Source organism: Mustela nigripes, chromosome 17 (genome assembly GCF_022355385.1).
Source record: "Mustela nigripes isolate SB6536 chromosome 17, MUSNIG.SB6536, whole genome shotgun sequence".
In the NCBI taxonomy this organism is placed as follows: Eukaryota; Metazoa; Chordata; class Mammalia; order Carnivora; family Mustelidae; genus Mustela; species Mustela nigripes.
In genome coordinates, this window is record NC_081573.1 from 45,340,874 (window position 1) to 45,361,504 (window position 20,631).

At 37.0% G+C, this 20,631-nt stretch overlaps 1 long non-coding RNA gene across 1 annotated transcript in view; it reads right to left on the reverse strand.

Moving 5' to 3' along the window:
• Positions 1–20,631, reverse strand: part of LOC132005752 (uncharacterized) — a 155,146-nt gene that overhangs the window by 60,130 nt on the left and 74,385 nt on the right. Inside the window, exon 3 of the long non-coding RNA XR_009400902.1 lies at positions 13,933–14,009. This is a non-coding gene — a long non-coding RNA (uncharacterized LOC132005752). The remainder of the gene's footprint in view (positions 1–13,932; positions 14,010–20,631) is intronic.

Genomic DNA, 20,631 nt, shown 5'->3' on the forward strand with positions numbered 1-20,631 from the left:
ATGTGAGGAGGGACACTGTAAAGTTAGTTGTGTTAAAGTACAATCAATACCTACAGAAGAGAAAATTAGAAAGGAAACTGATTTTCCTTCCATCTTTCTTCTTTTTCCTGTCACTAGTCTGCGTGAGTTTGGAACTCTGGGAATTATTACATTATAAAAATGTCCAGGTTTCCATTCTAATGGGTTCCAGGCTTTCCTGCTATGGGGGTGAAACTAGCAGAGACTTAGTAAATCCTTATTTATTTGTCCCCAAGGCCAGGCAGAACTCTTTCTTCTCTGGTGCTGGTTTCTATTCATTCAGTGCCTCTTCTCAGGTTCTTTTGCTGCCCATCATTAATCTTTCAAGCTACAGCTGGGTGGGTTCAGAACAAAACCATCAGAGGAGCTGAAAAATGAAATATTTACCTGCACCAACGGGGAAAAAGGCCTATCAACCTTGTCCATTCAGCGCAATCACATTTTTATTTTATTTTATTCACTTTCTAGATGGAAGACAGATACATATACACACTCACATATATATATTCCCTCTCTGTGTTAATACATTTTTTTTTTTTTTTTACTATCTATCTTCATTTGTAATGAGTGTAATATATAGAGCTCAGTGAGTTACCATGGAGACACTGGTCCTCTGTTTCTTATCACAGAGCCACACTATCGTCTGGTGTCAGCCAAGGAGGGATGACAAAGGCCTCCCCAAGAGCCTAGCTCTGCAATTACTGAGCAATCAAGCGCCTCTTTTAATAGAGCACATCGAGGTATACATGGCTCCTTGCTCAGCACTGTCTTCTCTTCCTCCCTTTTAAACTTACTGAGCAGGATGTAGTTACCGAGTACAGATATCTTCCTCAGCTAGATGACCTGTTTATTCAGGATCTCAGTGATATTCTTTAATTTATATAACAGAGCTCATTAGCTACCATCCTCCCTACTTTCAAATATCTCATAGTTTTTAACTTCAACACGCATTATGCTCTTCTGTGGATATACAGTGACCTTCCCTTGATATGTTAATCTGTTTTTATGGTTTGTCATTAACTGACAAAATGAAGGAGTGGGTAAATGAAAACCACAGTCTCTAAATTTCCTCTTAGTCCAGACTTTTCCTTAACTTCTCTTAGTCCAGACTTTTCCTTAACTTTCTCTATCAACAAAAATTTAAACACTTGAATGATGGGCATCCATTCTTAATCTTCTTTCTGGTGGTGATACATATGAGAGGCTAAATGAACCAAAAGTATATAAAAGGAGAAACAAAAAGCCTAATTTTTCCTCGGGGATTTTTAATTTATTTGGCGGTTGGCCTGACTTCTCCAGATTTGACTTGGATGCTGAGACTCAGACATTCTAAAATCACTTAAAAATTTGGGATGAGATGAGGTATGGAGGTAGGCCCTGAGGCATTGAAATTGGCCGAGGTCTGTTATTGTAGGTAGGCTTCTCACAATAAGAGCTAAGGTTTGCCCTGGGCAGTATCTATGTTATAAAATACACAGTGATCTTAGATTCTGTTCAAAAGATCTAAAATTTGCCAACATGAAAGAAGATGTAATGCCCAGGTGTTTAAAAGCATGATGAGGGCTAGGGTGGGGAGCGATGGTAACAGTAAGAAACTAAAAATGTATATGACCTGGTCATTGTTCTGAAAAAAAAATCTAAGTGGGAAAATAAACCTTTAAAGTTATGTACCAAGGGTTCAATAATATGAATTATATAACAAAAAAATATAAAACAGCATCGTGAGGGGAAGAAAAAAGATCCATTAATACCAGAGTTAGTAACAATCCTGAAAGAGGAGAGATTTAAGATGAGTTTGGAAAGATGGAAGAAAAGGAAAAAGTATTCTAAGCAAGTAAAATAGCAGAAGCTAAAATGGGGCAGCATGAATGGTCATGGTCTTCTCTGAGGACCATGATATTGTTAGCAATACTCAAGTAAACCATCCTTGAGTGTCAAGAAAACTTCTAGAATCAGTTCCGTTGATGATGTTAGTTTCCTACTTTACCCCTCCCCCAAGATGCTACTCTTCCCTTCAGTAGAAAAGACAGACAGACTTGCAGGGGATGCAGGGGAGCAGGAGGGAGTGGGAGAGCAGAGGGAAGAAAAAGTAAGGAGAGAGGGAGGCAAGGGGGAGGGAGGGAGAATTCAAAATATACATTCAAAATGACACAATAAAGAAATGAATAGCAAAAAAAAAAAAAAAAAAAGAAAGAAAGAAATGAATAGCAGAGGTTGCCAATTTTTTTTCAGGTAGGAGAACAAAGTGGTTTTCACACAGAGGACGAACAGATTCTGTGTTATATGATCCCCGTATGCCAGGAATGTCATTAATTAGATAAAAATGAGTGACTGGATACTTGCCAAATGCAGCTCAGGAGATCAAGGGCTACATACTCACTTGTTTTCACCTATGCTCTGGCAGCCTTGGTATAGCAACATAGTACAGCCACGCTTTGTCAGGAGCTTGAGAGGAGCCTAAATGAATAGTAGGTTTTTAATAGACCACTGACTCCTGGCATTTTTGTTACCAAAAGATGGTCTCATAAATATACAGTTTCTTTCAGCTGGACATTGGAGAAAAATATATTTGATCAGTGACACAAGCTGGGGGAAAAGCCAAAATAAAAGTTTGTTAGGGCTACTTGAAAAAGTTTGCAGAAAGGTTTACTGGGAGGCAACTGGAAGGAATGAAGACATTCATAACCTAACAGAAACATTTTCTATTCTGACTCTATGGCAAGCACTGTGCTGAGCACTTCATATGCATGATCTCGTGTGATCCTCACAAATCTCTAAGATAAAGAGTAGTCACCTCCACATATTACAGATGAAAAAATGCAGTTTGAAAAGAGGCTAATTAACCTGTCCAAATTTACATATTAAGTGGTATGGACCTAATGGAACACAATAATGTGAATCTATAATAACAAAGGCAGACTTTGCATCAAAAGAATTACTGCAATACAGATTTATTCAGCATTTTCCTCTCCTCCATTTCCTTTGATAAGAGTTGTGATAAAAAGGCAGATACAACTGATCTTTATTTCCTCCATAAATTTTATCAAGAAGTTAATAAATGGAGAGGATATTTCTGGATACGCAGAGGAGGAAGAACAGAGACATGGTATTCAAAGGTAAAGCTTTCTTAAGACACTAGGGGAAAAGGGGTAAAACAGTCAACATAATTCAGTTCTTTAAAATTGTTCATCTTGTCTCTTTAGCTAAGAAGAAACCCATGCAAAAAGAAAAGCTTGCGAGTACAGATATTTTATTGTGTCTCTTCCATCACTCATTTGCAGTTTGTGCCTATAAGATTACAAGTCCCACTCAGCTTTATTTACATCATGACCTGGCCTTCTTGCCAGGTTGAATAAACCAAGCTTATTCCTATCACAGGCTGTCTTTGCAATTCTTGTCCCCCCACCTAGAATTTATAGCTGACTTATGCTCAGTACCTATGTCTCTCGTCAGCTGTCAGACCTTCAAACTGACCCTTATGGACTAACCTATTTAAAATATTTCTCCTTCTTCCCTGCCTACGATCCACTCGCTTCCTCACCCACTATCTCAATAGCCTGTTTTTTTCCTCTTCACTATACTTGTCACTATCTTAAGTTCTTTATTAATTTTGTTTTATTTTATGTATTTTTATTTCATTTATATATTTATATGTGAAATGTCATGTTTTACTCCTTATTATTTTTCTGGTACTTAGATGAGTAGTTGGTAGATAGTATGCACTTGGTAAATACTTGCAGAATGACTGTTACCAGGCAATAGGAATAGGACAATCTTAAGAGATACATTTCATAATGCTTCACAATTTATAAGGTGGTAATGTATACTTCAATAGTCAATATCCCACTGGTGGTTGATCTATCAATTCGTCACATCAAAAACACTGACAAACCAGGGGCACCTGAGTGGCTCAGTGGGTTAAGCCTCTGCCTTTGGCTCTGGTCATGACCTCAGGGTCATGATAGAGCCCTACATCACCCTCTCTGCTCAGCAGGGAGCCTGCATCCCCATTTCTCTCTGTCTGCTGCTCTGCCTACTTGTCAAATAAATAAATAAAATCTTGAAAAAACAAAAACAAACAAACAAACAAAAACACTGACAAATCAGAGAATTCTGTTTGCTAATAGAATTCTGTTTGCTAATAGGAGTCTTATCTGCATGACAGCTCTCTGGTCAATTTAAATTATTGGCATAGCTGTATGCCCAGTTATTCTCCAAACTCCTTTTACAGCATTGACAGTGGCAAAAATAAAACAAAACAAAAAACCACACACACAACAAAATGTGTTATTTTGATGAGTTTTGAAGATTTTTATTGCTATTCCCAGCAAACAGTAATTCTTGCTTTCATTTGCTGGAAATGTCCCTATAAACACAGATTTTTATTTCTGCTTTTCTGACTAGTACAGTTTATGCTGTTCTGAACAGCTAGAATCAACATGATAGACTAAGTATCCATGTCCCCCCAAAATTCACATGCTGAAATCTATTCCCCTAGTGGGGTGGTATTTGGACGTGTGCCTTTCAAGGTGATTAGGTCATGGGAGCAGAGCCCTCATGAATGGGATAGTGTACTTACAAAAGAGACCTCAGAGAGACCCCTACCCACCCTACATTGTGAAGACAGAGAAGAAGGTTATCTATGAGCCAGGAAGCAGGCTCTCACCAGATAATAAATCTGCTGGTATCTTGATTTTGGACTTCCTAGCCTCCAAAATTTCAAGAAATTTCTGGTGTTTGTAAGCCACCTCGTCCATGGTATTTTGTTATAGCAGCCTGAACAGATGAAGACACCACAGTTAACAAATGAAAAACTGCAAATCAAAGCAGGTAACTTTTTGTTTATAACCGAGAGCTATTTTGAAATTTTCTGGGTGTTAGGGGAAGAATCGCATCTAGAGCTGAGAATTTAATCTCATACTCTTGAATGTTCATACATTGCCTTTGCTGGTTTATTAGGAATTACAAAATGCCCCTAATGAGTTCCATCTTATTGCTAGTCCATTGGGTTGATGTTACACTGAAGAATCAACAGACTGAATCTATTTCCTGCCACTCAGTCCACTAGAGAGCTTGTTAAGAACCAAGATACTTGAATTTGGTAGAAGGTAGAGGTAGCAGATTCTAACCTAGGCACTAATTGCATTTCAAAAGCACTAAATTACTGACATCCTCACTGCCAAATGATTGTTTGCTTTCATTTGCAAAATGAGGCTCTGATAACATGTATCAATATAAAACCCTATGTTGGAATTAACAAAGAGATCCCAGTTTCTTCCCATATCTCCAGTCTGTCTTGACTTTTATTAAACTGATGACTAAAGATTTTTGCTTCTGAGTCTTGTCTTTTCAACAAGAGGCAGAGACTACTTTCATAATGACTTCCATTCAGGTTTTGCTCTTAATTCATCATGGAGTTCTATTTCATTTTCGGAATATCACACAAAATTTTAAACCTTCTTTCCATATGGGAAGTGAAAAGAGATGTCTGGTTCCTTGGGCATACCTTGCGGAAGAGAGCCCCAGAGTCCCTCTTCACTGAATGAAAACAATACTCATTCTATTTTTGTGGTGTTATTATTGTACAAATGTATATCCTGTTATATATTCATTAATTGATAATTTTTAAAGATTTATGTCTTCAAGAAAAAACAAGTGTTGGTGAGGATGTGGAGAAAAAAGGAACTAATGCACTACTGGGTGGAATGTAAACTGGTGCAGCCACTGTGGAAAATAGTATAGAGGTTCCTAAAAAAAATTAAAAATAGAAATACCATATGATCCATCAATTCTACTACTGTATTTACCCAAAGAAAATGAAAACAGTAATTCAAAAAAATAAATGTAACCTTATGTTTACCCCAGCATTATTTAAAATAGACACGATCTAGAAGCAACTTGTCAACTGATAGACAAGTAGATTAAAAAAATGTACTGTAGGGCACCTGAGTGGCTCAGTTGGTTAAACATCTGCCTTCAGGTCAGGTCATGATCCCAGAGTCCTGGGATTGAGTCCCACATCAGGCTCCTTGCTCAGCAAGGAGTCTGCTTCTCCCTCTACTCCTCCCCCTTGCTTGTGCTCTTCCTCTCTCTCAAGTAGTAAAGTCTTTTTAAAAAATGTAGTGTATACACATACACGAAAACACACACACACACACACATAATTAACCAGCCATAAAACGAATGTGATCTTGCCATTTTAGACAACATGAAAGGATCTAGAGGGCATAATGCAAGTTGAAATAAGTCAGACAAAGAAAGACAAATACCATATGATTTCACTTAAATGGGGAATCTAAAAAAATAAAATGAATGAACGAATAAATAAACAAAAAGCAGAAATAAGTCCATAAATACAAAGAACAACCAGTGGTTGCCAGAGGGAAAAGGGATGAGGGAATCGGCAAAAGGGGTGGGGTGGGAAATACAAGCTTCTAGTTATGGAATGAACAAGTCATGGGACTAAAAGGCACAGCATAAGGAATATAGTCAATGATATCATAATAACCATTATATGGTGACAGATGGTAGCTACACTTGTGGTGAGCACAGCGTAACATATGTAGAAGCTAAATCACTATATCATAGATGTGAAACTAATGCAATAGTATCTGAAAACTATACTCAAATAAGAAAAAATTTTAAAAATAATACTGTGAGTTTCCAGTTAAAAAAACAATTTATGCCTATAAATAGTATGTTTATCTTGGAAACATATCTATCAGTTCTACCTTACAAATCTGCATTGTGGTTCATTTGCTTGAAAAGGATATTTTAAGTAAAATACTAAGTTCAATGCATCATATGAAATTTTTCTAGGAGAAGTTGGTGCTAAAGGCCTTTTATCACCATCCCAGAGCAGGTACAAAGTGATAAGTGAAAGCTGATCAGATTAGCATATAGGGCAATATTCAGTGAACTGCACATAGGTCAACAATGGTAAGAAGACCCTTAATAAACCAAACAGAATATAGAAAACGGTAGTGTATAAATACATCTTCAAACAGCTATCCAAAGCCTTTCAGACTACTCCAATATAATGTAAGTCCCCTCCCTAGTTTAGCAGTACCTAAAGTTAACAAATCCTGGCTTTCCCATCCTCCTTCTTATTTTAATAGAATATAAAAACAAATAGTAACAGAAAGAAAGAAAATCAAGATGCGGCAGCATCCAAAAGCTATACACATCAGCAGGACATCATAAGTAAAATAAATGAAAGACCAAACTCTCGTGTTTATCATTCAAGTATGTTTTATCCTCCTTCTATTAAGATAGTATTCAAAGGAAGTACCATTACAAATTAGGATTTATTATTTATTTATTTATTAAAGATTTTATTTATTTGACAGAGATCACAAGTAGGCAGAGAGGCAGGCAGAGAGAAAGGAGGAAGCAGGCTCCCGCTGAGCAGAGAGCCCGATGCGGGGCTCAATCCCAGGACCCTGAGATCATGACCTGAGCCAAAGGCAGAGGCTTTAACCCACTGAGCCACCCAGGCGCCCCTAGGACTTATTTTTAAACTTTATGGATTTTTTTCACAAAAAGGTAGTACATGCAATATTACTGATGATTAAATATGTACACTAACATTAATACAACCACGACTACTGATAAATGTATTCTACATTTTTTTGCTTTCTAGTATCTCTTTGGGAATTGCCTTTTTAGTATCAGTTTAAGAAGCCACAAAACAAACACCTCATTACTTTTTAAATTCATCTCTGTTTCGTTTTATAACCAAAAAAATCTCCCACCTTGGTCACTAGACTTATTTCTAAATGACTTCTGATTGTTTCAAGAACAAAGATATTCTCATTCAAAAACTTTAAAAGTGAATATGTGCATGTCTTGGGGACTGTGCAGTATCTCTTACATATATTTCTTCCTTGTCATTCCCACAGACACTGCCCCAATTCTATCCCTCATCTCCCCCTCCCAGATCTCTTTCAGCTAAAGTCTCTCTGATGCTCAGTTATGCACAGTACGGTCAGGATCATCCTAGCAAAGCACAGCTCTTATGTCTTTGTCCCCTTACTCAAAAACTTTCAGTGGCTTCCAGGAAGGATTCTCCACTCTCTTGCTTTCTAACACTTACATAGGGCTTGCTATATGCTGGGCGCTGTTCTAGGTGCACTGCATATGGTATCTTATGTTTCATGTCAACCCAGGGAAGAAGATAAAAATATTATCCCCATTTTAGAGATGAGGAACTAAGACACAGAGTTCAAGTCACTTGTCAAAGGACAGTTAATATGTGTCAGTACTGAGATTTATACCAGTACTGACTGGTACAGAACTCTCAAGCCAGAGTCCTAGCTCCCTGTTTCGTTCCCCACTTTACTTATTATTCATCATTTGCTAATTAAACCAAGTGTATTTCTGCTTTTGGGTCTTCATTTACAATCTTTCTTTTCTTTTCTTTCTTTCTTTCTTTGGGTCTTCATTTACAATCTTTCTTTCTCTTTTCTTTTCTTTTCTTTTCCTTTCTTTTCTTTTCCTTTCTTTTCTTTTCCTTTCTTCCTTTCTTCCTTTCTTCCTTTCTTCCTTTCTTCCTTTCTTTCTTTCTTGTGCCTGCTATAACGTTCTCCCATATTTTCCTATCCATACCCATCAAGATCCATCTGAAATACTATACTACCTCTTCCATGAAGCTTACCCAGATACCTCCTCTACGTCACAGTAGGCTTCTCTTGTAACTATTAAAACAAACACTGTATTCTCTACTGTATTAGTTTGTACATACATTTCTAAATGTTGACTCTAGAGGAAGAAAACCATTCCTTATTTTTCACTGTCCCTCTTCAGCATTCAGGTAGAGTTGCAGGCAATTGCTATAACTGAAAATAAATCAACTACTAGCCAAAGCAATCTTTAAAAAGAACAAAGCCAGATACTCCCAGATACTACAAAGCTATAGTAATCAGAACAGTATGGTACTGGCACAAAAAGAGACACAAAGATGAGTGGAACAGAACAGAGAATCCATAAATAAACCCACATTTATAAGGCCACTTAATCTACAACAAAAGAGGCAAGAATATACAATAGGGATAAGATAATCTCTTCAATAGGGGCACTTGGGTGGCTCAGTGGGTTAAAGCCTCTGTCTTGGGTTCAGGTCATGATCCCCGGGTCCTGGGATTAAGCCCCACATCAGGCTCTTTGCTTGGTGGGGAGCCTGCTTCCCTTCTCTCTGCCTGCCTCTCTGCCTACTTGTGATCTCTGTCAAATAAATAAATAAAATAAAATAAAATTTAAAAAGAAGATAATCTCTTCAATAAATTCTGGGAAAACTGGACAGCTACATGCAAAATGTTAAAACTGGACCACTTTCTTATACCATACAGAAAAATAAACTCAAGATGGATTAAAAATCTAAATGTAATACCTGAAACCATTACACTCCTAAAGGAAAACATAGACAATAAACTCTTTAGTAGTCTTAACAACATTTTTCTAGATGTGTCTTGGCAGGCAAGGAAAACAAAAGCAACAGTAAACTATCGGGACTGCACCAGAATAAAAAAGCTTTTACACAGCAAAGGAAACCATCGACAATACAAAATATAGTCCACTGAATGGGAGAAACTTGAAAATTATATATTCAATAAGGGGTTAATGTCCAAAATACACAGAAAGCTTATATGACTCAGCACCAAAAAAAAACCCAAAACAAAACAAAACAAAACAAAAAAACAACAACAAAAAAACCCCAACAAATAATCCAGTTAAAAAATGGGAAGAGGATCTAAATAGACATTTTTCCAAAGAAGATACACAGATGGCCATCAGATTTATGAAAAGATGCTCAATATCACTAATCATCAGGGAAATAAAAATCAAAACCATGATGAGGTATCACCTTATACCTGTAGAGTGGCTAAAATAAGAAGACAAGAAATAACAAATGTTGGTGAGGATGTGGAGAAAAAGGAACCCTGTGTACTACTGGTGGGAACGTAAACTGTGCAACCATTTTGGAAAACAGTATGGAGTTTCCTCACAAAATTAAAGATGGAAATGGCATATGATCCAGTAATTCCACTTCTGGGTATTTAACCAAAGAAAACAAAAACACTGATTCAAAAAGCTTTATGCCCCCCTATGTTTACTGTAGCATTATTTATAATAGACAAAAATATAAATACTGTCTATTTATAATAGATAATAGGAAAACAACCTAAGTATCCATCAATGGATAAATGGGTAAAAAAAAAAAAACAAAAAACTGTGGTATATATGGGGTGATCGGGTAGCTCAGTCGATTAAGTGGCTGACTCTTGGTTTCGGCTCACATCATGATGTCAGAATCATGAGTTCAAGCTCTAGTTTGGGGTCCGAGCTTTGTGCTGAGTCTACATGGAGTTCTCTGCCTCTCCCTTCCCCCACTTGTGTTTTCACTCTCTCTACTCTAAAATAAAATCTTTAAATAAGTAGACAGATAAATAAATAAAAAGATAAAAGAATATGTGGTAAATATACACAACGGAATATTATTCGGCCATAAAAAATGAGATATTGTCATTTGAGACAATATGGATAGACCTAGTGGGTACTATGCTAAGTGAAATAAGTCAGACTGAGATAGAAATATATCATATTATTTCATTTATATGTGGAATCTGAAAAACAAAACAAATGAACAAATAAACAAAAAGCAGAGATAAACCCATAAATACAGAGAGCAAACTTATCATTGTCAGAAAGGAGTGGGGGAGGGGTAGACGGGCAATAAAGGTAAAAGGGAATGGGAGATACAGGCTTCCAGTTAAGGAATGAATAAATCAAAGTTACAGTATATACAGCATAGAGAATATAGTCTATGGTATTGTTGTAGCTCAGTATGGCAACAGATGGTAGTTATCCTTGCAGTACGCAGAGCATAACGTATAGACTGGTCATATCACTATGCTGTACACCTGGAACTAATGCAACATTGTGTGTCAACTATACTTCAACTAAAAAAAAAAAAAAGAAAAGAAATGAACTACTGATGGGTGAAATCATGATATTTAAAAACATGTACTATAGCCATTCAGTAAATATTAACTGATAATAAAAATGTGAACATATTCAAAAGACTATACCAAAGGCTCGGAACTCTGAAAGCAATTCCTGAACTGGTGTGGACATTGATACAATAAATACATAGCAACACAAAAGAATCACTTTTATTTATTTATTTTAAAAAGATTTTATTTATGTATTTGACACAGAGAGAGAAAGAGAGATCACAAATAGGCAGAGAGGCAGGCAGAGGGAGGGGGAAGCAGGCTCCCTGCTGAGCAGAGAGCCCGATGTGGAACTCCATCCCAGGACCCTGAGATCATGACCTGAGCTGAAAGCAGAGGCTTAACCCACTGAGCCACCCAGGCGCCCAAAAAATCACTTTTACATTAACAACAGATTTTATGGACCCATTCAACCATTACTACTTATTAGGTACCCACTTCATGCCAAGCACAGAGTTATGCAAAAAAAAAAACCCAAAAACTAACTAACTAACTTTCTAGTGTATTTTACACACACTCACAAAATCCACTTAGCCCCTTCATATTTCTTAGGGAAGCAAGGTCTCTTAAAGAGAAAATATAATAGAAAATTCTCCTGTGCTGTAAGTCTTTAAAAGATACACACAACAGGGCACAGATCTCCCTTCACTTGGGATAATCAGGAGGAACCCAAAGAAAGAGTTCTAAAGACAATGAGATTTAATTATACACTCTCAGGGACTTGCAGGAAGAGAAATTTCATGCTTTATATATTTAACATGTAATAACTACTATGTATAGAATTTGTGGGAATTCGAGATTCCTGAGCAGAAGATGCTACAGGAGTAGTTCAAAGTCTGAACAAAGATGATAGCTTTGTCTGCCATCAAAAATGCAGCTTTACTCTAACTATTAAGGGATATGTTTGAAGGTATGCTATTTCCTAGATCTCTATATGATAATATCCTTAAAAGAGAAGTCTAGGGTTTTAAGAACTGCAGATTTTTCTTCTTTATTTCCACAGATGTCTGCTTCTATTTTAAGCCAATCTTCCTCTTATTCTTATGGAATAAACTCAATCAAAATGTTCCTTTTCCTTCAGTTTTTGTTTCTTTAATTAAATGATTTTCTAAATAATTATAAAGGCCATGATCATACTATCAAATTTCTGTCAAAGTAACAATTTAAGGTTAATACTTGCCAATATCTAAATCTAAAACAATGTAAACACTCTGTAAGAATAAGGTAAATTTAAGCAGGTTATTTATTTCCTCTGCACTGTAAAAGAAAGTTTTGGCTGTCATTGATTATTACCATATACTGTTCAGAGAGAAATACTTTACAAGCTGTTATAAATAGCAAATAATTGTGCCACACGAAAATCCTTCTCTGATGAATTTATAAAGGCAGCAGCTATTACAAAACCCAGAAAGATAATATGACAACAGAGTAACATAGCACAAGCAAGGTACACGCTAGCAGATAATATTTCTAGGTAAGATATTTGGGGCTAACAGAATCAGAAAATTGTGGGGGTCAAAAGGGATTCATTAGAATTTTCTCTTCCATTTGGGTGGGAACATATGTACATACTTAATCTAGTTAAATTAAGAACATTCTTTGTTTTTTAGCCTCTCTTAGAGTTGGAGATTCTACCATCCTCTTTGGTCATCCACATAGGGTTTATGTTACACTTAAGTCTATTTTTCTTCTTATGTCCTAAAGATAGAGAACTGACAACTATTCTTTCTACAGCGAGAGCCTTCCTGTACTTGAAGATAATATATAATCAGTCATCAGCCTTATTATCTCCAAAAATGAAATAAAAAATTTTTTAAAAGATGTCAGAGGATGTGATTTAACATTGACCAACACCTAACATTCAAAAACCTGAAGCCAATGAAGTAAGAGGAAAGGAATAATCGAGAATAAAGGATCAGCAGGCCAGATTAAATAGGAAATAAAGGCTAAAAAGAGAATTAAGAAAACAGATCCATAATGGCCTTCAAAAAATAAGATTTGTTTAATATATGCAAGGCACTGTGCACAGTACTTTATATATGCATTGTTGATGCCATCATCATCTTCATCCTATTAGTTAACACTTAATGTGTACTTTGTATCAGGTATCATTCTATATTCTTTTCATATATGGACTCATGTAATCTTCATGACATCCTAAGGGTAGGATTATTCCCCTATTTCAGAAAAGGAACAAAAACATAGGTTTATAATACCTTCAAATTCTTGCTGTATTCTATAAGGGACATCAATGTCTCTAACAGATGAGAAAACTTGAGTATCACAGGTTAAATAACATCATCAAAATAGTCGTTAAATGACAGAGCTGGGATTTTGAACTCTCAATTGTCTGATCCCGAAGTTCTTTTTGACTTTGTGTTTAACTTGAGAGAAGAAAGAAAATTACAACAATAGGCACAATAAGAGAACATATTACATGCCAGGCCCTCTACAAAGTGTTCAGTAGTAACATATTTAATCCTTAAAATAAACCTGTGAAAATAGGTGCCATTATTATTCCCACTTCACAGGTGAGGAAACCAAGGCACATGATCCTAATTTATCTAGGTTCAGTTAGTTGTTAACTGGGGAACTGCTACTCAAACTCATGAGGTCCAGTTCCAGGGCTATGCTCTTAACACAACATTATGCTTCCCCTTGTAGTTAAAAAATATAATGGGAGCAAATGTTTCCAGTACTGATAAGAATAGTCTCACATGTAAATACACACTGGCAATACTACAGAGCTAAGCTTTATTGAGCAGCTGCTAAACACTTTTGGTGGAACCTGGGATGTGCCACTCAAATCCTCCTCCAGGAATGAAGGATTTATTTTACCAGCTGATGGGAGACATGAAAGAAGATGGCCCTCACTTATCAGCTCTCAGTTGAAAAAACTCACCTGTGGGATTGTTTGAAGTCTTTGCTGGGAATGCACTGAAGCTCATTTTCCAGAGGTATTGATCTGAAGAGCGCTCCCTAATAAAAAATGATAAACATTCTAAATGTGAATCTCCACCTTAGAGTCTGCCTCCCTAGTAACTCAACCTGCAGTGACACGTTATAGAATCTCATGTAACTCTCACCATCATATGAATTAGGTGCTATTATCCTTAAATAAATTTTATGGGGTGCCTGGGTGGCTCAGTGGGTAAGCCTCTGCCTTCAGCTCAGGTCATGATCTCAGGGTCCTGGGATGGAGCCCCACATGGGGCTCTCTGCTCAGCAGGGAACCTGTTTCCCCTCTCTCTCTGCTTGTCTCTCTGCCTGCCTGTGATCGCTGTCAAATAAGTAAATAAAATCTTAAAAAAAAAAAAATACTCATTTTACAAATGAAGACACTAATGCTTAACTTGACCACAGAGCTTGGTCAGGATGGAAACAGAATTTAAACCGAGACTAATTCTGGAGCCTAACTCAACAACTACATTTTGTATAGAAGGAAAAGCTTCAGTAACTAAGACTTATCATTAGCTCAACATGTATTTAATACTGAAGAGAAAGAGGCACTCTGAGAGACACTGAGATCTTGAGGGAAAGAAACCCAATTATTTTGTTTAAATCATAAGTAACAATCATGGAAGTAAGGGGAATGATTGGAAGTACAAACCAGGTGGCCTGAAAAGGAAGCCTGGTCAAGAAAATACCTGAACAATTTTTCCTCTATGCTTTCTACAATTTATTTCTTGAGAAGACAGAACTGAGGACAAAGAAAAGTTCCCATTTGATATGGGAGAGGAAAATGTTCAATCAAAGATAAACCCTTACACATTAAATTATCTTACATTCAAAGAAAAAAGGCTTCACTCTCCCATATGCAACATTTCCCATCTGATCCATCTGTCCAGCATCTTTTTTCATAGAAGAGAAGCTGAAAACGTAAAATGCCAGCATATGGCCCTGACTTTAACGAAAAGTTAGAGGGTCTGATATTTGTCCACAAGAGTCCAAGAGACCTTGGACAGTATTAAATGAAGGGGTGGAAAGAAGGAACTCAGGTGACATAGAGCCATAGCTTTTGCCTGAGTTACGCTATACTATCACAGATGTTCTCCGATGTAAATTTCCAGGCACTATTACCATCTTAATTTTCTCACATTTTCCAATTGAGATTCAAGAGATAAATCCCTGGACTCAGATGGAAATTTAAATTGTGGACTCCACTTTTAAAAATTATACCTTTTTTTTCTGGGCATGCATTATTTCTTCTATTTCCAACAGAGGGAAAGGAAAAATTGCAACCAACACCCCCCAAATATTAAATCTATCCTCCCAGTGCTCATATGTTCTGGGTGCATCCTTAATTTCACTTAAAACCGAAAGTAAACCTAAAATATACCCAGAACATATGAGGGCCTGAAAAACCAAGTTCAGAGAAAATGGGATGCAGTTAGCAAAGATTACATGCATCAGTGAACTGTACTAAATTGAACACTTTTAAATGCCAGAGATTTTCTCTGCGAAACTGGGGGGTTTGAAAGAAAAATCAATAATGTTGAAAAAGAGAAATGCTCTTCACACATCTCTAATTAGTCATAGCAGAATCTGGTGGATTTCCATATTACAACTGGATCAAACTTGTGAAATTGGTTTTGATCCCAGACTCACAAAGTACATCTTCCAGGAGAAGTTCCACTCAAGACAATCAAAGGCTTTTCAACCTTGAATGATCCCCAAGATCACTCTTTCTGTTTGCATCCATCCTACATTACGTTCAGCGGGTGTCTAATGTTGCCTACAGCAAATCTCCCTGGAATTACCCAAGCTCCATTTATAAGAACAGGCAAAGGATCTTCAAACTGTTCAGCTTCAACTTTAGCTTGAGCCTTCAAAATCTAGAATAGTAAGTAAAACCAGGCATGAAGAGACAAAGTTCTTCAGATCTTTTATTTTTTTAATAAATCAAATAAATATTGGCCATATTGTTTATATTTAGGGCATGAACTCCTCTGTAAAGTCCTTGCTCAAGTCTAATAATGGATTAGGTAAAGGGTTTCTGTATTTTTCTGAATAATCAATACCAAAGCCGCTGATGCAAATTTATTTGAACCCCAGGGAACACATCCTTTGAAGTTCTGGGAAAATTTTAAATATAGTGTACAAATCAATAAGTGGACAAAAACATCTCTGTCAATGTGTTCATTTTTATTCGGAGAGGAAATATTTATTTTTAAATGTAATCTCTCTTTCATTCCATCTGTGACCCCTTTTCCCAAATTATTTATTCTACAAAAGAAACTCATGACAGTCAGCTGAACAGAAAATATTCTTTTTTGGTCATAATTAGAAGTGGTGTAGATATCATCTCTCTGAAAAGGAGGACTTCTCAAGCCCCAAACACAGTCTTCCTCTTTCCACCCTTTGTAATGCTCTCATACTTTCCTCTTGGATCCCATCACTTTGCATCCAGTTTTGGAGCCTCAATTAACCAGGATGGTTTGAGGGCATTTCCAGAAGGGATTCTATTGGCCTGGTTTGGTGGTATGTGCTGTTTTGAATAGGATGCATCTAGGAAATTAAAAATATATTTTTCATTACTGCCTATTTTCATAGTCCACTAAGCAAAAATACAAAGCAATTTTTTCCCTCTCCCCATTCTCCCTTTTCCCCTTCGTTCTCTTTTTTCCCCTGTGGAGTTCAAATTAAAGAAAGGTGAAAATTGAAGCTGTTGTAGGCAAGGCGATTGCAACATGCATATTTGATTTTTATGATGGATCTAAATTGCTGAATAAGGCCATGGAACAAAGGGAGACTGCAGCTTCCTGCCCATCACATGCAGCCACTGAATGCAGAACAAAAGCTTTGGCCATTAGGGGCTCAGCAGGGAGACACATTATATAAATGACTTTGTCTTTTCTGCCCCCTCCCCCCTACTGGGTGCACTGGACAGAGATGGGGGGGTGTGTGTGTTATGATTTGCCAGGGCAGGAGATAAGAAATTCTGGGAGCAGCAGTAGGAATAGAAATGTATAGCACATTATGATCCAAAAAGGTCAGGCTTTACTCACTGGACCGGTGTGGCTCTCAGTGCTGTAGTCAGAGCGCCACCTAAGACAACCACTCCCCTAAGAAACTTGGCATCTTTTCAGAGTAACCTATAGCTTTTCTTTTTACTGTTTTGTTTCTTTCATCAGGAGTGGTAAAGCATAAAGAAAAAAACGTAGAAAAAATATGAAGGCCTAGTATTTCAAGGTAACTGCCAGACCTGCTTCAAAAACAAATTGACATATACACAGTTCACTGTGGCACTAGTTTTCTCAGATACTACTACTTTTAATTCCTCCTTCTAGACTCAAGGCTTTTTTTTAGTCAGGAAAAGAGAAATATATACCAACAACGATCCTATCATATAGTGGAGCGAACCTACTTTTAAGAGGTCCCCTGTGGTGGTGACTTGACTAGGTGCTACTGTTCTATCTGACTTGAAACATCAGCAATTCTGCACAAACACACAGAGTAATCTTTGCATAGAACTTGTTTTTAGAAGGACTTTAGTATGCTTCACAAAAGTGGATTATTTTACTACTTCTAATATCACTGAAAGAGGTAAAGAGAGCTTCTCTTTGCAGACTCTAACTTGAAGTACAAAATGGTTATGTACATTGAAGGTGACACACTGAGTTGGGGGCCAGGCAACGACTGAAGCCCAGGTCACTGGATGCTCACTTCAGGTCTGCCACTATACATTTCATACAAATTGTATGAAGATACTCTGACAGTCCTCCAACTCTCTGATGAAAGTACTCCCATTTTGGACCAAAATAAATCGAAGTCACTGTAACATGTTGCAGAATCACAACAGAGGGTTCTTAGAATGTCCCAAAGACAAACTCAACATGAGTATATACATCCTTAAGTATCTTAAGGATGACTGGATTGCGTAAAGCCAGCTAAGTGAAACGCCATGACACAACTGCCATTTGTCACACACCATCATTGTCTTAAAATGGGCAATTCATTTAAAATAAGGTAGACTCACGACTTCTAGGAAAGCTGAGAAGTCTTATGGGACAAAGTATGTTGTCACTGTAGAGTAATTCAGTTCTGAGTTACAGATGTCACCAAACTACCTTTTTACTAGTTCTTTCAGATCTCATTTTAAGATCGTTAAATCCCTTTTTTGTGGGTGGGAAAAGGTCTCTCAAAAAGACTGCCTAAATGTATTAAGGACAGTATTGAGCTTTATGTTTATCAATAGTTTTAAGCAACTGGGCTGAATAGAAGATTAAGAGAAGTCCTTAATGGCCTGAGGTGGGTAGATGAGACTCAGAATGGATAGATAAGCAGACAGATGAGTAGAATGGAAATGAGACTGCTATATAGTCATTTAGTTCTTTATCCTTTTATTCAGGTGTCAAATATTCACTAAGGGTCTACTATAATTCCATGTACTATAGACTGACTGTTATTAAGACACTGTCTCTTCCCTAAATAATAATCTTATATATGGCTGGGGGGTGTGAAAATATTAAATAATTACACAATATCAACATAGCTTAGTGTATGACAAGAGACAAGAAGAGAAAATGGAGTGTTCTATAAGAACATTAACTTGGAGGAACTACTTCATCTCAAGGAAATCAGGGATGGCTTTAATGACCAAAAGACATTTAAGCTGAGGCAGGAGAGAAAAAAATACATGTGCTCTAACCAACTACGTTTCACCTTCTGAAATATGTCTTAAGGTATCAATTAAAAATGATAGGAAATTATGTGTATTTTTAAGTTCTTGTTACTTTGCTTAAAAGTAAAGCAAAACACCAATTTGGCTATAAGCCTGAAGTAATTCAAGTTCAATTACTCTAGTATAAAAGCCAAAGGCCACAACCTATACCTGCACTGTTTAATATACCAAACACTAGCCACACATGGCAACCTCAATTTCAATTAATTAAAATTTATATTCCTTAGAGGGGCACCTGGGTGGCTCAGTGGTTTAGGCTGCTGCCTTTGGCTCAGGTCATGATCTCAGGGTCCTGGGATCAAGCCCCACATCGGGCTCCCTGCTCCGCAGGAAGCCTGCTTCCCTCTCTCTCTCTCTCTCTCTCTGCCTGCCTCTCTGCCTGCTTGTGATCTCTGTCTGTCAAATAAATAAATAAAGTCTTTAAAAAAAAAAAACTTATATTCCTTAGCTACAACAGCCACACTTTAAGTGTTCAAAAGCCACCATATTGAACACCGAAGCTAAAGACTATTAAAATTAAAATTAAGTACAACTAAACATTCAGTTCCTCAATTATACTAGCCATATTTTGAGTGTTCAATTTCAAGTGAGTAGTGGTTAACACAGTGAACAGCAGACAAGAACAAGAATTTGCATCACTGTAGAAAGTGCTACTGGAGGGTGCCTGGGTGGCTCAGTGGGTTAAGCCGCTGCCTTCGGCTCAGGTCATGATCTCAGGGTCCTGGGATTGAGTCCCGCATCGGGCTCTCTGCTCAGCAGGGAGCCTGCTTCCCTTCCTCTCTCTCTACCTGCCTCTCCGTCTGCTTGTGATTTCTCTCTGTCAAATAAATAAATAAAATCTTAAAAAAAAAAAAAAAAAAGAAAGTGCTACTGGAGAGCACTGCAATACTATTTGGCACCTTGTTGCCTTTCCTAACCCCATTTTCCACTTTTCTCGCCTTGCTTATGCCACTTTAGCCATGTTGGAATCTTTGCTGCTGAGGGTACTCGGTATGATCTTGCCTCAGGGCCTTCGCACACTTTGGCACCTACCTTTTTCTCCAGCCCCACATTGTATGAGAGTCTCCAGCGAGTTTCTCTAGCCTTAGCCAAGCCAGTCTTATTTCTGTCTCCCTCATTCTCAAGGTCTCTCTTGTCTCAGGTTTTGCCAGGTTATTACCTTTCCTTGCAAGGCTTCTCTTTCCCTACTTCAACTTTCCTTCAAATATCAGCTTACTTAGTACTTCATCAGAAAAGCCTTTTCTGATCAGGTCAAATTCTCCTCGTACAAACTCACACTGCTTTCTTTCACAGTGCTAATTACAGCAGCACATTTAAATTAATTTATGTCATTTTTTTTCATAAAACTCTCTTCAAATTGACTGACAGCTCCATGAGGGCAAGGACCATATCTGTTTTTGAGAACCACTGTATTTGCAAAAGGAGCAGAATGCATGGAACAAAACAGGACATAAACATAACAAATATTTATAATTATAAAAGAATGAATAAATGCTATGGAAAAAAAAGTGAATGGTCAGTTTAAAATATATACTTTGTACTGCTTCTTCAATGCATGCCAAGTACCCAAATTTCAAAATAAGATTAGACACAAAGAACAAAAATGAATGACAGGGATTACAATAATTTCAGAGGTAAGAAATACTTCTTTCAGTAAGATAAAAAGTACTGTTCCCCCAAAGGAGAATAGAATCATAGGTATAATTTGTATTCTTTTTTGCTTATCTGAATTGTCTAATATGTTTCCATTATTATGTATTGGTTATAGGAATATTATCTTTTATTGCACTATCAAAAATTACTCTGCTCCAGTGCAGCAGAAAACAAAATACATGGGAGGCACAGTGGTTAATAAGGTTTTTAAAATTTTTTTTTCCTGCCAGACAAACAAGTGTTGAATTCCTGTCTCCTGTCTTC